This window comes from Topomyia yanbarensis, chromosome 1 (assembly GCF_030247195.1).
Source record: "Topomyia yanbarensis strain Yona2022 chromosome 1, ASM3024719v1, whole genome shotgun sequence".
Taxonomy (NCBI): domain Eukaryota; kingdom Metazoa; phylum Arthropoda; class Insecta; order Diptera; family Culicidae; genus Topomyia; species Topomyia yanbarensis.
In genome coordinates this window covers 174,255,224-174,269,060 of record NC_080670.1, presented here as the reverse complement: position 1 = coordinate 174,269,060, position 13,837 = coordinate 174,255,224, and the positions used below count along the sequence as shown (strand labels likewise).

At 41.1% G+C, this 13,837-nt stretch overlaps 1 protein-coding gene across 1 annotated transcript in view; it reads right to left on the bottom strand.

The window, feature by feature from the left end:
* Positions 1-4,384, bottom strand: part of LOC131681819 (alpha-2Db adrenergic receptor) — a 580,412-nt gene extending 576,028 nt beyond the window's left edge. The window contains exon 1 of the mRNA XM_058962874.1: positions 3,011-4,384. The gene's annotated coding sequence lies outside the window, so the exon portion shown is untranslated. The remainder of the gene's footprint in view (positions 1-3,010) is intronic.
* Positions 4,385-13,837: the final 9,453 nt, after the last annotated feature.

Sequence of the window (13,837 nt, the reverse complement as noted above, 5' to 3'; positions counted from 1 at the left end):
ATCTATCCCCCATATGCTTGTTCATGTATCAGTGTCGTCCAACTACAAATATATTTAAATATATGTCTGTTAGTCTGTGGCTCTAATTGTACTGGACCAACAGTTTTGAAATTTTGTACAGTTCTTCACATCATTCCCCAAATAACTACAGGAGATTTTGTAAAATATTATTCCTAATATTTGTACAGTAACAAACAATGCCTCCGAAGATACACCGGCACTCGCTCAATTTTCAATATTTAGCATTGATTAGTTAGGAAAATATTGTTTGAATTGTTGAATTTTTATTTGACGTACATTAAGTGTCTTAGTGACACACATTTGAAGGCTATGCGAGCTCTTGAACATTTAATAACACCATATTGGCATTCGTTATTCGTGATGTTGAATGCTGTGTGTTGGATTTCATTAAGCTAGAAGGATTTGCCGTAGCTTTCCGTCTGAAAACAACGTAAATAACGTTGTCAGAAACTGACGTTGTCTAGAAACTGATAACGTCTCCTATTTGAAATTATAAGCTCAGTTATCCGTACAGAATTTCGTGTATGATGGAACTGTATAAAGGTGACTTCCGCAAGCTTAAACTCCGTTTTCATGATGATTATTTTTCATTGGTAATGTAATGTGAAAAATGATATGAGATGAAATATATGTAAGCTTCTCTTCGATGATCTAACAATGTTCAAGCCATCATTGTTGGATACGATCACGTTTCCCGATGCATAGAATATGATAAAGAATGTCGAAATGGTGCTGTTTAGTGTAATGCACCCGAGTCAGCAACGCTTCCATCACTACCACGGAGTTGAATTTTAGAATGGATAGTGGGACCCGGGGCTATTAAGACAGTGGGGGTAATTCGGACCCCCTCAATTTCTCAGAAAATAACAAGACTTTCTGACTATCGTACATATTCGCGTGGAAAAGATATTCTGAAACATTAATTTTGAGAGCTAAAGTTGACTTTTTGTTCTTTGTAGAAAGGAGATGCAACGTGTTTTGCCATTCTCAAAATATATATCATTATAATGGAAAAACCGTGATTAAAGCAACAAATAAAAGTGAATAAATAAAAGGTAAGTGTTTTGAAAAGCTTGAGGCTCCTATTTTATGGAATGATTTTTGTTTGGGTGAAAACAGAGATGTTTTAGAGACGCTCACCACTTTTGTGCGATATGAGCGTACGGGGCAATTCGGACCCCCTACTCCGTCAACCACCGTACAGCGGCTTGCGGCTGTGCACGCCATTGCACACACCACAGCAAAGAAAATACATGGGCTGCCAATCGACAGCGGCGACATACCAGATTAAGTTTTTGTAAAGCAATTTATTTTTTCACTTCTTAAGGAATGTCTCTTGTAACTAATTCATAGGTAAACATAATTCCATTTAAAAAAATTTAAAGAAAAATGACGCTCTGAATTGCCTCGTAGGGAGATCCGAATTACCTCTACATTGTAAAAGGATGGACACACGTAGAGGTTTGCAAATCGTCGCCTAGCGCTGCCGTTGAGTGGTGCAAATGAACCTTTTATGGCACCAACATGTAGCTGAGGTTTCAAACTAACAATTAGGACTTTTGACCGGTAGCTTTTTCCACATTTATCCACCTAAAAGGGCGATTTTCTTAAGTAGACCCGAATAGCCCCGGGTTCCTCTACTGATATCAAATGATGTTAAAATCTCTTGACCAATAAACCAATAAATTTTTATACAAAATCGAATACTTTTAAAAGTTATTATTATTGAAGCAACATTTGCAAACCTTTTATTTGACAACAAATTTAACAAATAAAATTGGTTCAATTAGTGCCGATGACTGCCGAAAATTGGCAACTTGTTTTGAATTTCAAAAGTCATCATTCACTCAGACAAGACCATGCGTATTCCCCACGTGCAGAAATTAGTTTGCTGTCAAAAGAAATGTGCTGGCATCAACCGGCAGATACGCGTTCCCTTGCAACACCAACAAATCAAAGAACATATAAAATTACATATAACAAAATAGGTACAAGTCAGAACATAACGAAATATAGTTTGATCATTTTTTTACCTTAAAATACGATCGAAAAAAAAAGTTGGTTATGCATTGGTGGTTCATTTTCAAAAATAGCACTGCTGATGAAGCACTTTATAAAAATAATTGATAAGGACGCAGACGAAACGCAGACAGACTGACCACCGCCCCACAATAAAGTGTTCATCGAAGAATTCTTTCAAAAGTACCAAAAACTTCAATAATCTTTCGAACGGTTTTCAATAATACATAATATATAAAAAGGTACGAATTTTCGAACGTTTATGAGTGAGTTAACTTTTTCTTTGTTATGTTGTAAAGACTTTCAACTAGCAAGAGAATGGAACTAAAACTCATTAAATAACGTACAAAAAAAATTGAATTCGACTATCCAGTGTAATTTTTTTAATCATCGAATAACCCAGCCTGGCCTGTATTACTTCTTAAGGAGAAATTTAGTTTGCAAACATTTTACGCCCTTAAGAAACATCAGTTATCACTTTTGTAAGTTAAGGGTTTGCGTTTCGACTTCGTCTCATCAGTATCTAACAGAACTCGTTAGGCCACCAGATATATGTTACATTCAAATTAGAACACGACTTGTGCGCTCAAACAAATAACTCGTCACAGGTGAAATCCGGCGAGCACAGAAGTACCGACTACTTTTAGTAAAGAGTTTCCTTACGAACACAAGTCGTGGTCAAGTGGGAATTAGATATCTATTTGGTGGCCTGTTGGGTTCTGCCAAATACTCATGAAACAAAGCCGAAACGAGAATTACCGAGAAGTATAATTTTAAATCCAGTTTGCTAAACCAATGAAATACCTTATCATCAAGTAACAATATAAAGCGTCAAAAAACGACACGTCATATGTTATTTGTTATCTACAAAGGCCAGACTTGCGACCATCAGTAAAACAGTTAAGAAAGAACAGAGCTAAAGTCCCAATCCATCATCTTTTCAACGAGTTACTTTTTTGCTTCCTCTTACCGTCGAATTCTGTATGTGATTAATCCTTTTCCAACGGAATCCTCTCTGCCCGTTTCTTGTCCTTTGCCTGCGCTTTTGCTTCTCGTTATCGTTTCACTTTGAAAAGCACGAGATGCTTTTTCCTTCACCGACACCGTGCTTTTATACCATCACGGTACCAGCGAAGATCCTTTGCACATTACCACACACACACACACATACAATTCCCTAATTCTTCTCGCTGTCCACAGACACCGGAGCAAAAAAACGAACACAGAATTGCTATCGTTGCGTTTAAATAATTTCCATTTATCTTCTTCACGGTTATGGTATCACATTTGAATCACTACACAATCATTCTACTTCTTCGCTTCTGACAGACAATTGTTGTTGTTGTTATGTTCTTTCACTAGTTTGATTTTTTGCCGCACGAAGCAGTGCTCAACTCAGAGAAAAAAAACGACCATCGACGGTGGCACCCCCTTTTTCCACTGCAAGTACTTTCCATTCTCTATTTTCCCTGTCTATCGGTCGACCGAAATCAGTTCGTTTTCTTCGCATCAAATCGTCAAAAACTAATTTCCTCGTCGTCTTCCTCCGCCGTTGCTTTCGACGGGCAGAACGAGCTGATCCGGAAAACTTTCGTAAAAACGCTCGTCGTCGATTGTCTTCGTGTCACGGATTTCGAATCAGATTATGGCATCATGATCCAATTGGCACGTTTGAACTCCTTTAATCGCACCTCGCAATTGGCAACGATTTTTCCTCACCCCGGAACCGACTGCCGAGAGGAAAAAAAACGCACACACAACTTTCAGCCACTTTTTGATTGGAGCAAAACTGGCGAGGGAGACCATATTATCTATTCACGGCACGACTGTCATCTTTACATTCTTCGAATAGCTTTCTGCACCGACTGGGAACGTAGTAGCCCACCAGGAAAAAAACAACAACAACGATTTTTAGGAGATCGATTTCCGTTGCCCTTTCCTTCGCCACCTAATCTTCATCTCAGCTCAAAGCATCATCGTTCGCGCTCGGATTCGGATTCAAATCGCGTAGCTTATTCATTACTCACCGTGACGCCGGTGGCGTCCAAAGCGGGGTTTGGTGGGAGACACGCAGTAACTTGTTGACCACCACCACCTCCACCAGCACCGTCACCCGGACGACAGCTGAGAAAGTCCCGAAACTTCCGAACCACCGCCGGTCGATGCTTTACCAGTCCAACAACGGGTGGGGTAGGTGGACCAAAAAAAAATAAACTCGGAGATAGAAAAAGTGCAAAGCTTGGCCCTCCAGACACACACACACAGATCAGCAGAAGGAGCCCAACAGTTGGGAACTGGGAACCCGACTAACCGCGCGTGCCGATTTTTCGTTACTTGCCCGGGACGAGTCGAAATCCGTACTGACTGAGGGCAGCCCCGTGCTGACTCGATTCGTTTTCCGGCGCGTTCTGATTCCAGCTGGTCCGTTTCATTCATCGGTCTCTTTCTCTCGTTCTCTCGCTCTGCCTCTCTGTGTATCTGTCATTTCTGTCACGGCAAAAGCTGGAAAATTGCGAAAATGTTGAGCGAAAACTTTATTCTGAGCGGCGGTGTTCATCCGCGGGTGGCACTCACTCTCAGTCTCTCTTACGAGTGGAAGGCTGAGTCCGGTTTGTAGGCACGTATAGTGAACGAGAGGGTGGTCTGTTTTGTTTACCGCGGTGCCGTGCGAAAATGTTTTTGGTAAACAAACTGTAGCCTGTGTCTGTGTTAAAAGGCGGATGCAACCTGTGCCGAATGGGAAGACGTAAGTCAATCACTAGGTCAAGGGCGTTCTTCTGCTGGAGGTGCGTCTTGATGCAATTAGCGCAGTACTCTAATGTATCTTTACTGATACAGTTAACCTCACTTTTCTTGACAGTTCACTTGTACTGTTTACATGGATTTCGAAAAGTTTTGTGGACAACAAGATTCATTCGACGTAAATCGCAAAGAATAATTCTTTTTTAATTCAATCATTGTTCTAAGTCCATGTAAACAGTATAAGTGAATTGTCAAAAACTTGAGTTCAATGGGGTTTTTTAGTCGGACGAATAGAAGTCAGGAAAATAAAAAAGAAAAAGTTATCGAGTTGTCTAAAAAATACGTCCACGGTAAACGTACGCAACGATTCCGTACAGTGCGCATTTTGAATTTATGAAAACTTTTGAAATGTGCTAATTGATAACAAACTGGATAATGACCCATCAAAAAAAAACTTCCTGGCGCCTCAATTAGTTTATTAAATATTTTCTTTTTCCTAATTTCCACTGTATATGGGAGAAATTATTATCTCAGAGTATGCTCAGATGCCAACCATGCCTATTGAGTTCTATAAGAACACGACAAGAGCGAACCCGAGATAAATGACGTTCACGTTGGACAATTGAATACACACAAAAAAATAATGAAATTTAAACGACATGTAAATCAATACGAATGTAAACATACAAAGATTGAATCAAAACTTTGATTGAAAATTACGTTAAAATCAATGCAATCAATTGGAGCATCAAAAAGCATACAATGTTACACTTTCAATCGTGTAATATTACATGTCATTCATTAATAAATTGAAGTGCATTGGTTTTCCGTTTGAAGAAACTGTAATTTTCAATCCACGTGTAGAATTATAACAAAATTCGTTGAAGAAAGCACGACAAGTCGTGTGGATTTTTAGTGGAACTTAATTTTACATTTATATTCATGCTCCAAACATGTGCATGAAAATAAATTTAAAATTACAAAATATTTTTTTCTGTGTACTTTACGGTAATGTCACAAATGAACAGAGTGTTCATTTTTGCCAGTTCGCTTATACTGTTTACATGGACTAAGAAAAATTCTTTACGATTTGCTTCGAGCGAATCTAGTCGTCCACAAAGTCCATGTAAATAGTACAATCGTACTGTCAAGAAAAGTGAGGTTAACTGTTTCAGTAAAGAACCTAATTGCATACTTTACGCTGACACCATAAATGAACTCGAGTGTTCATTTTTGACAATCCTCCTGCACTGTTTACATGGACTTGGATTTTTTTTTGCAATTTATTTCGAGCGAATCTAGTCGTCCATGTAAGCAGTGCTAGTGAACTGTCAAGAAAAGTGAGGTTAACATCAGTAAAGGACTTAATTAGGTTTTACACCAACCGACATAACCCAACAAAATGAGTCGGATGAACTTCGTTTGACAATTCTCGGTGGTTTGTTTACATGGGAGTTACGTGAGTGCAAATGCAACAGATGAGCACCCGTTGCACTCGAACTCACGCAACTGACAAAGTAAACAAACCACCGAGAATTGTCAAACATGAACTTCATTCATCATGAGTTCATTCGTGTCGTCATCTTGTAGAACTCAATTCTCGCTGGTTTGTTTACTCAGTCTGTCTCGAATGCAACGGATGAACGAATGGAATGTTCATCTTTGACAGCTCGCTAGTACTATTTACATGAACATTGATCCGAATTGTTGACAGATAGTACTAGTGAGCTGTCAAAAAAGTGAAATTAACTGCGTGTGTGAATTAATCCTACGCTGGCTTAATTGAATCGAGAGCTCAGTTTCAGAACTTTTCACGATACTTGAGATTCTTATCCATAAGCAACCGTCTACAGAGCTGTTTGCCGTACCGGGCGATACTTCAACATGGAAATCCATCCTTTCCATATCACTGGAAAGATTGACCTATCGGAAGTGAGGTCTTCTGGGAACTTCATACCGACGAGAAGATTTTGCTCAGTAGCGTTCTTCCATGGGTAGTTGAAGAGCCCTTCAAATTGTTTCTCGTCCAGTAGAACTACTTGCAGCCCCACGAATCTACAATCTGTTCCATACCAACGAAGAGTTGGCAACCGTTCTACATGAATGAAAAGTACCTTGTGCATTCTCCCCACATCGAAGATTTTGAAATCATCCGGGATAGCTTCAGTTTCATCACAGATCACCGTTTTCAAAAACTGGGGTACTGTTTGCAACGAGTTACCGCAATTCATGACTCGAACCACTGTTTCATGTTTCTGATTAATTCTTGATTGGTGTTATCTCCCCCATCAATCCGTTTTCAAAGGGTCCACCAGACACCACGACGAATGTTAGGGTCACAGCTTATGCACATAGCTACGTAAAAACTGTAGAACTGTCACGCAACGCATAACACAGAATAGCACAGGGTCACACCAGCCGCTGAGATATTGACAATGTCAAATTCCGCTAGTTCACCGCTCAACAAATAGGCACCGAACTCTTTCGAAGCAAGACATAGCGTCAGCCTGATGCATTGGTCAAGGGTTTGCTCAAGTCAAGTTTGCTCTTTCGAAGTCCTCGAGTATGTCACAGCTAACGATCTGACAGTTCTACCGTTCCACAATCTTCTGAATAACTAGGCCGTCTAATCGCTCGATCTCATATGGGGACCAAAATCGGACATACTTCAGCCGCTAGCCGTAATAGTCTTGACGAAACGAAAGAAGGTGTCTTACATCGCACAGGTCTTTGGTCTAGTTGGACCCATGAATCCATAAATCACCAAAACTAAATCATGCAGCGACTCTGAAGCAATTGTTTCATAACACACTCCCCCTGTTAAGTGAAGTCCGCGTACCCAGTCTGCTTTCGATGTCCGACACCGTCTTTTGCGGTGCGTTTGAGTGTACATGTGGGACATAACACTACGTTAGATCCAGAGCGTACGGGCGATCTTTGGTCCAGTTACTGGCGTCCGAGTCCACGGTGACATGGCTTTCTTCTCGTCATACAACCGCCAGACTGGATTTCAGCTCCGCGCATTTGTCGAAGAAACTGGACGCAATGATAAAATTATCTGCTACAGTTTGCATCTGGACAGATTTCACAATTGCTCTCCACTGGCTGAGTGAGAACCCGAGTCGTGGGAGAACTGTCGGTGCGCACCGAGTATCGCAGATGCACTTTCCGCTGATGTCAACAACTGGAAGCAGACGACGCCGGTGGTTTAGCGGTGAGCGTAACCGCCACTCACCCCAATGGGTCTAGGTTCAATCCCGGCCGAGGTCGTTGAGATTTTCTGATGTGAAAAATGTGTTGATGGGCTGATATCAACAGTCCAGATGGTAGATCTACCTCTCTGGCGTCAGTGATAGGCAATAATTGCAGCTAACCGTCAACGATGGACAAAAGAGTAGTTGGTAAAGCTGAATTATTGTGCAGCTCGAGGTCCCACTAGTGGTCATTTACCTCTGATACAGAGCTCCTATTCCAACATCCCCGCATTGCCAGTCGAGGAACAACAGACTTTATTGAAAAACGGGATCTGGGATCTTTGGTCTAATGCTGACAGGAAAGGGGAAACCAGATGTGCGCCGCTTCCTACGTCAAGAACCGACTCATCACTGCATGGAGCAAAGTACGGGCAGAGTTTTGACCATGCGGCCTCCCGAGGAGGTCACCCCATCTACCGCTGGTGTTAGTATGGGGCACGCTAGGAACAACCAGAAACTGGAGGTTGGAGAGCGGGTTTTCTGGAGGTACGAGTCCCAAGAGCTACCGGACGGCGAGAGCAATCATTTTCAACACACAACTATTAACGCTGCATCTGTGAGGAATGCTGCGACTTAGAAATGCGTGTTACTTACAGTCACGGGAACACAAAGGCGTAGGATCATATGAACTACGGAGATGAAGAAATTCGTGATCCCCGCCTACGATCCTCGCACAGTGCTTCAGACCGTCATAAGCGGACGACCTCAGATACTCGATATGTTCGATGAGGCATCCCAAGGGTTTTCCGGATGTCTGAATCAGAACGCGATGAAGGCAAGGCCTGGAAAAATCATCCGCAACAATATGCAGAAACCGATCTGATTCAGAAGCGAGATTCAGTAAAGTTGAGTGTGTCCGTTGCAAGAAAGGGCCAGGAAGCTGTAGCGCCGGTGAAGGCATCTCCATTTGTAGTCCCATAATTGCCAGAAGACCATCGCTTGATCGGCAGCTACTACGCGATTTGATCTTCTATATTGACGAAGCAATTGCGCAATATTGTTACGCGGAGCTATTGTCGCGCCCCAGGATCTCGAAGCTTCAAACCATGAACGGCAAATTTCTACCAATGCACAAGGAATTTTTGCAGAATCTAGAATATCTGCAGCGAATAGGGTTCTGTGCTGCAATGGCGTCCGTTAGATCTTTAGGATACCGAATTATGTCTAAAGGTGGCCCGCCCCAACATCACCTGGAAAGACGAGTACCTCCATGGCAGCGAAGATTGAAGAGTCAGATCTCGAACAAACGTGCCGCTGTTGGAAGGCAGACCGCGTACAGGATGGGCGGAATTACGTCGACATGTGGTTGCGATCAGCTTCCAGGTGTTTCTCCAGTTCTGCGAAGCGACGGCAACAAAATCGGATATTGAGTGATAGCGAGCGAGCGTTCTATGCACAAATCAACCACGAGAAGCCCGATTTCAGCGAAGATCTTCTGGATATCGAAGATGCCACTTGCTTTTGGGTATTTGTAAGGTCCCCGTCCAACATCGCAAAGGGTAACCGTGGTTCCGGCGCGAGTAGGAATGGGACGGCGAAGAAATTAATTAGATGTCAGTTGTCACTGTCGATTCCAATGATGTACGTGAGGCTACGCGGTACCTTAGGATTTGGGCGGCATCTGAACCAGACAGTGTCCGGAACTTCTGGTACAAGAAGCTGACCGTTCTACTTTGTGGAGAGCAGCATGCGTCATAGAACTTCCCTAGCGTAAACAACTAACTCAAAAGAAGTACTGGTAGCGCTGGTCTTCTCCACGAATCAATACCTAGTGAAACATTTCACGTATGTCACCAGTCACTCCAACAGGATACAGGCGTAATCGTAGCAGAATCGCTATAAGAGAGCATAATAAGTCAGGACCCTTCCAATATTGTCAAGGATCCTCCGTAAGCTTTGGTTGCTGCATCCCACACTACCCTCACTTTCCTGGGCTTGTTTGTATTCAGAACCGGGAATTTTGATAGGAAGCTTGTCTAATCCCACTTTTGCTGATCAGTATGCCAGGTTGCTCGTCCTGATCTATAGCTAACCCTTCGCGATGAGGGTACAACTTTACAAGCTCCTCGATGCCCAAAGTTTGAGAGAATAGTAGAGATCCATTCACTGATCGCACATCTTCTGTTTGAAATTTTTAAACTCCTAGATTCAGCAGGAAACTTGAAAATTAAGAAGTTCTTCTAATGGCGTTCAGTTCCCCTTATTCAACGCAGGCTCCATCTATGTCGCCCAAATCTGAACCCATAAGAGCTAGCGCTACGCCTTTCCCGTGAAGGCATAAGCGTAAAATATCTTTTCTGGTCAAGAGAGTACCTACCACTGGAAGATAACGAAACAGAGCAAAGCTTAATGTCGTCTGATGTGTGTTTCAGCTATTGCCAGAACCGCTAGTTTCAGGTGAATACGGTTAGTGGTTTCCGTGTGAGATGTCGGTATGGCACTTCTGTTTCGGGTCACTATGCAGTAGTTCGTGATGTCTAAATTTACATCCATGATTCCCACATAATTTGGAACTGCAGTTTCCTTTGAGTTGGCGAAGACACGTTCCGCACAAACCGAACTCTCGAGCTACAGCCCACTAAGAGTCTTTTGACAGCTTCAGGAAACTTTTTCACCAATCCGCAGAAAAAACTAGAAACTAAAGGTAGTCTCTGATCCATGGACAGGCAATTGCTCTCTCAGAGCACATCTGGTCAATTTAGTAAGAGCTCAAAACAGCTATCAAACGGAGGAAGTTTCAAGACACATACTACGCGACTGCTCAGCTCTCGATAGTATTAATATCAGCTCAGCGCTCTTTGGCAAAGGATTTGCAGCTCCTGAAGAAATAAGAGAGACTTATTCAGGCAACATATTAGGATTGTTTAAGAACCTTAAACTAACAGGAAACTGAACATTGTCCAAAGCGTATTTGGGAGGTTTACAATATTTTTATACAAGAGCGAAGTGACTGTTTTTCTATTCTACATATTCAAAACAGTAACATAAACAGAGGGACTATTCCTAGAGAAAAGTTGCGAGCAACTGGATGTAATATGGCTAGTAAACGACTAAACATATTGGACATAGCTTGCTAAAGATACCCAGCAGCTGCTACAAGACATATGCGTTCGTTAAACTCCACATCGTTAAAATAAAGTACAAATATGAGAGGTCCAAGATAGCTTCCTTGCGTTTGAAATCATATCTGCGAATTTTTTGTCTGCTTTAATGTTAAGCTGACGACCAATGGTACAGGACTGAATCTAAAGCAGGAACAGTACCTTGAATTCCAATTGTACTAATTAGGCGTTGGCGACATCATGATTGGATTTGGCATGAATCTTTGTTGATCTTCTGAAATATAGTGCTTGCAGTGAAAAGACACCACACCCGTCACGACAAACTTTACACTACTGTCCATAAATAATACTTTTATCGGGATGTTGAACTATAACTAAATGGAGCATTTAAAATGTTCGTATTTACACAGAGATCAGATGTCTATCTCAAACGTCACAGTTCCATAAATATCACCGAAATTGGGATATCGCCATCAGGTGCGCTACTGAGTACATAGTAATACCCCTAGTTGAAATCTGTAGGTAGTTTTTTAACAAAACTTCGTTCTACTGTTTCTACAAGTATTGTAATCTTATGTCTGTTCTTTGTGGCATTCATTTCCATTGATGATGCCGTTATGAGTACAAAACCTTTCTGACAAATCGGCTAAATTTAATCAAAGTTTCAAAATTAGGATGGATACATATTTCATATTTGAAGAGAAGTATGTCGAAAGTCTATCCAACTTGCAATGTCGACCGCAAATATAGTTTAGCAGCACTCTCAGTTTGTTTTATTATTTATTTAATGCATTCGGATTCGGTAGGCCACACTTCATTAACATTATCTCAATTGGAAAACGTTTATCAATAAATACGACCGATTGCGCCTGATGACATGTTCCAATTAAGCACTGAAATTACAGTTTTCCGAAACATTTAAACAAGCAACCGTCCCCTGCAATATGCGTCCAAATAACCAAACAGATAATATGCCTAACTCTCCCGCCGCTTCTGCAAAAGGCACCCGAAAAATCATTCCATTTCGAAGCACCTACCCTCAATCATTATTAGGGGAACGCGGGGCAAGTCCGACACCTTAAGCGCAATATTTTTTCTAAAATTCCACAAAGTTCCTAAAATTGTATATTCTGTGCATAATCCTTGTTTAGGTGGTTCTTAACAAAATATAATTTTTTCAGCGTTTCAAAAAATTGAATTCATTAAAAGTTATTGGTTGCCAAAAAATGGAGAAAAATGTCATTTTAAAAACGCTGCGGGTAAGACCGACACCCCAAAGGGGCAAGAGCGACCCCCTTTTGAACTTTCTTTTTGTCCAAATTTTTCCATTAAAAATGTATTGTGTATGTGTGATAAAGTGCAATTATGTGTATATGAGTATGTGTGATGCAAACGCATACTTTCTGTAGTTTCATCGCGTAGCAAAAGGAAGAGCATTCGAATGTGTGGTGTTATGAATAAATAATGTTTAACGCATGGTTTATATTATGGTACGGGTTTTCTCAAGTAATTCTTTCGAGCTTTATTGCCACTTTTATAGCCATTCTAACGAGGAAGAGCTGTTCTGCAAGCAGATTATATACGCTGTTACTAGGACTCATTCACTTAGAAGTGACGCACGCTTCGTAGTAAGCTATCCGGTTCGTGTTGTGATTTTTCGGAACACTGTTGATCAACAATCCGACGGTCAATGAAATTTTTTCATCAATATCATTTCAAAATCTCATATTAGATTATACTTTTCGTTTCTTTTTGTAATATTATTATGAATCACATTCAATTATTTTTTATTTTTTTGGTCGGCTTGAGACAATACTGATAAATAAATGCAAAAAACATAGTTTCCGTGTATTTCAATTATTAACATGACGTAATTATAGTATTAATTGAACACAACAAATATACCCAGTCGTTTGTATCGAATCAAAAACGAACCATCTAACCAATTATCTAAACACCGTGTCGGTCTTACCCCACCCAACAATTGTCGGTCTTACCCCAACAGCGCCCATTTTTGTTAAATGCTCAATTAACAGTATTGAAATACTCAAACTTATCTTCAATACATACAAATAACGGTATGGAGAGTAGAATAGAATGTGTGACAAAAAAACTGGTCATTTTCAAAGCTTTTGTGTTAATAAAACCTTAAAATGTATCAACTAAAAATAACATCCAAAAGCGCATCAACTTTGCTTTCGCTTGTTTTGTTTATTTTGTTGACGTTTATGAACACATATGGCATCGATATGCATCGAAATGCCAAAAATAATCGTACTAATAATATCCTGTCATTATTGTATGATTTAAAATTTGATGTCAGGGAAAAGTCGTGGGGTGTCGGGCTTACCCAGGGTGTCGGGCTTCCCCCCAGTTCCCCTACGTTTGATGACCTCTTCCAGCAAACTATAAACGACTATCGAATTCATCCGCTTCAAAACATTCAACCAACAAGCACTAATTTTTACATTTTCCTTCTGTTTCGCTTTGGCCACTCTCTGTCTGTTCTACCATAGCTCACCATACGGGGAGAATGAGAGACGGTCGCTGAGAGCTGAGCGATCTTCTCACAGCATCCCAAACGACCGGTGAGTGACTAAGAGCTGTTCGAGATTTTCCGTTTCCACACGGAAAAACTCACGTTTTCCGGCAAAAACTGTTGATCGATAGCTGCGTCACGACGGCATATGTGCATCGGTATGCTGAGAGAGAGGGAGAACGAGAGCGAGACACTCACGA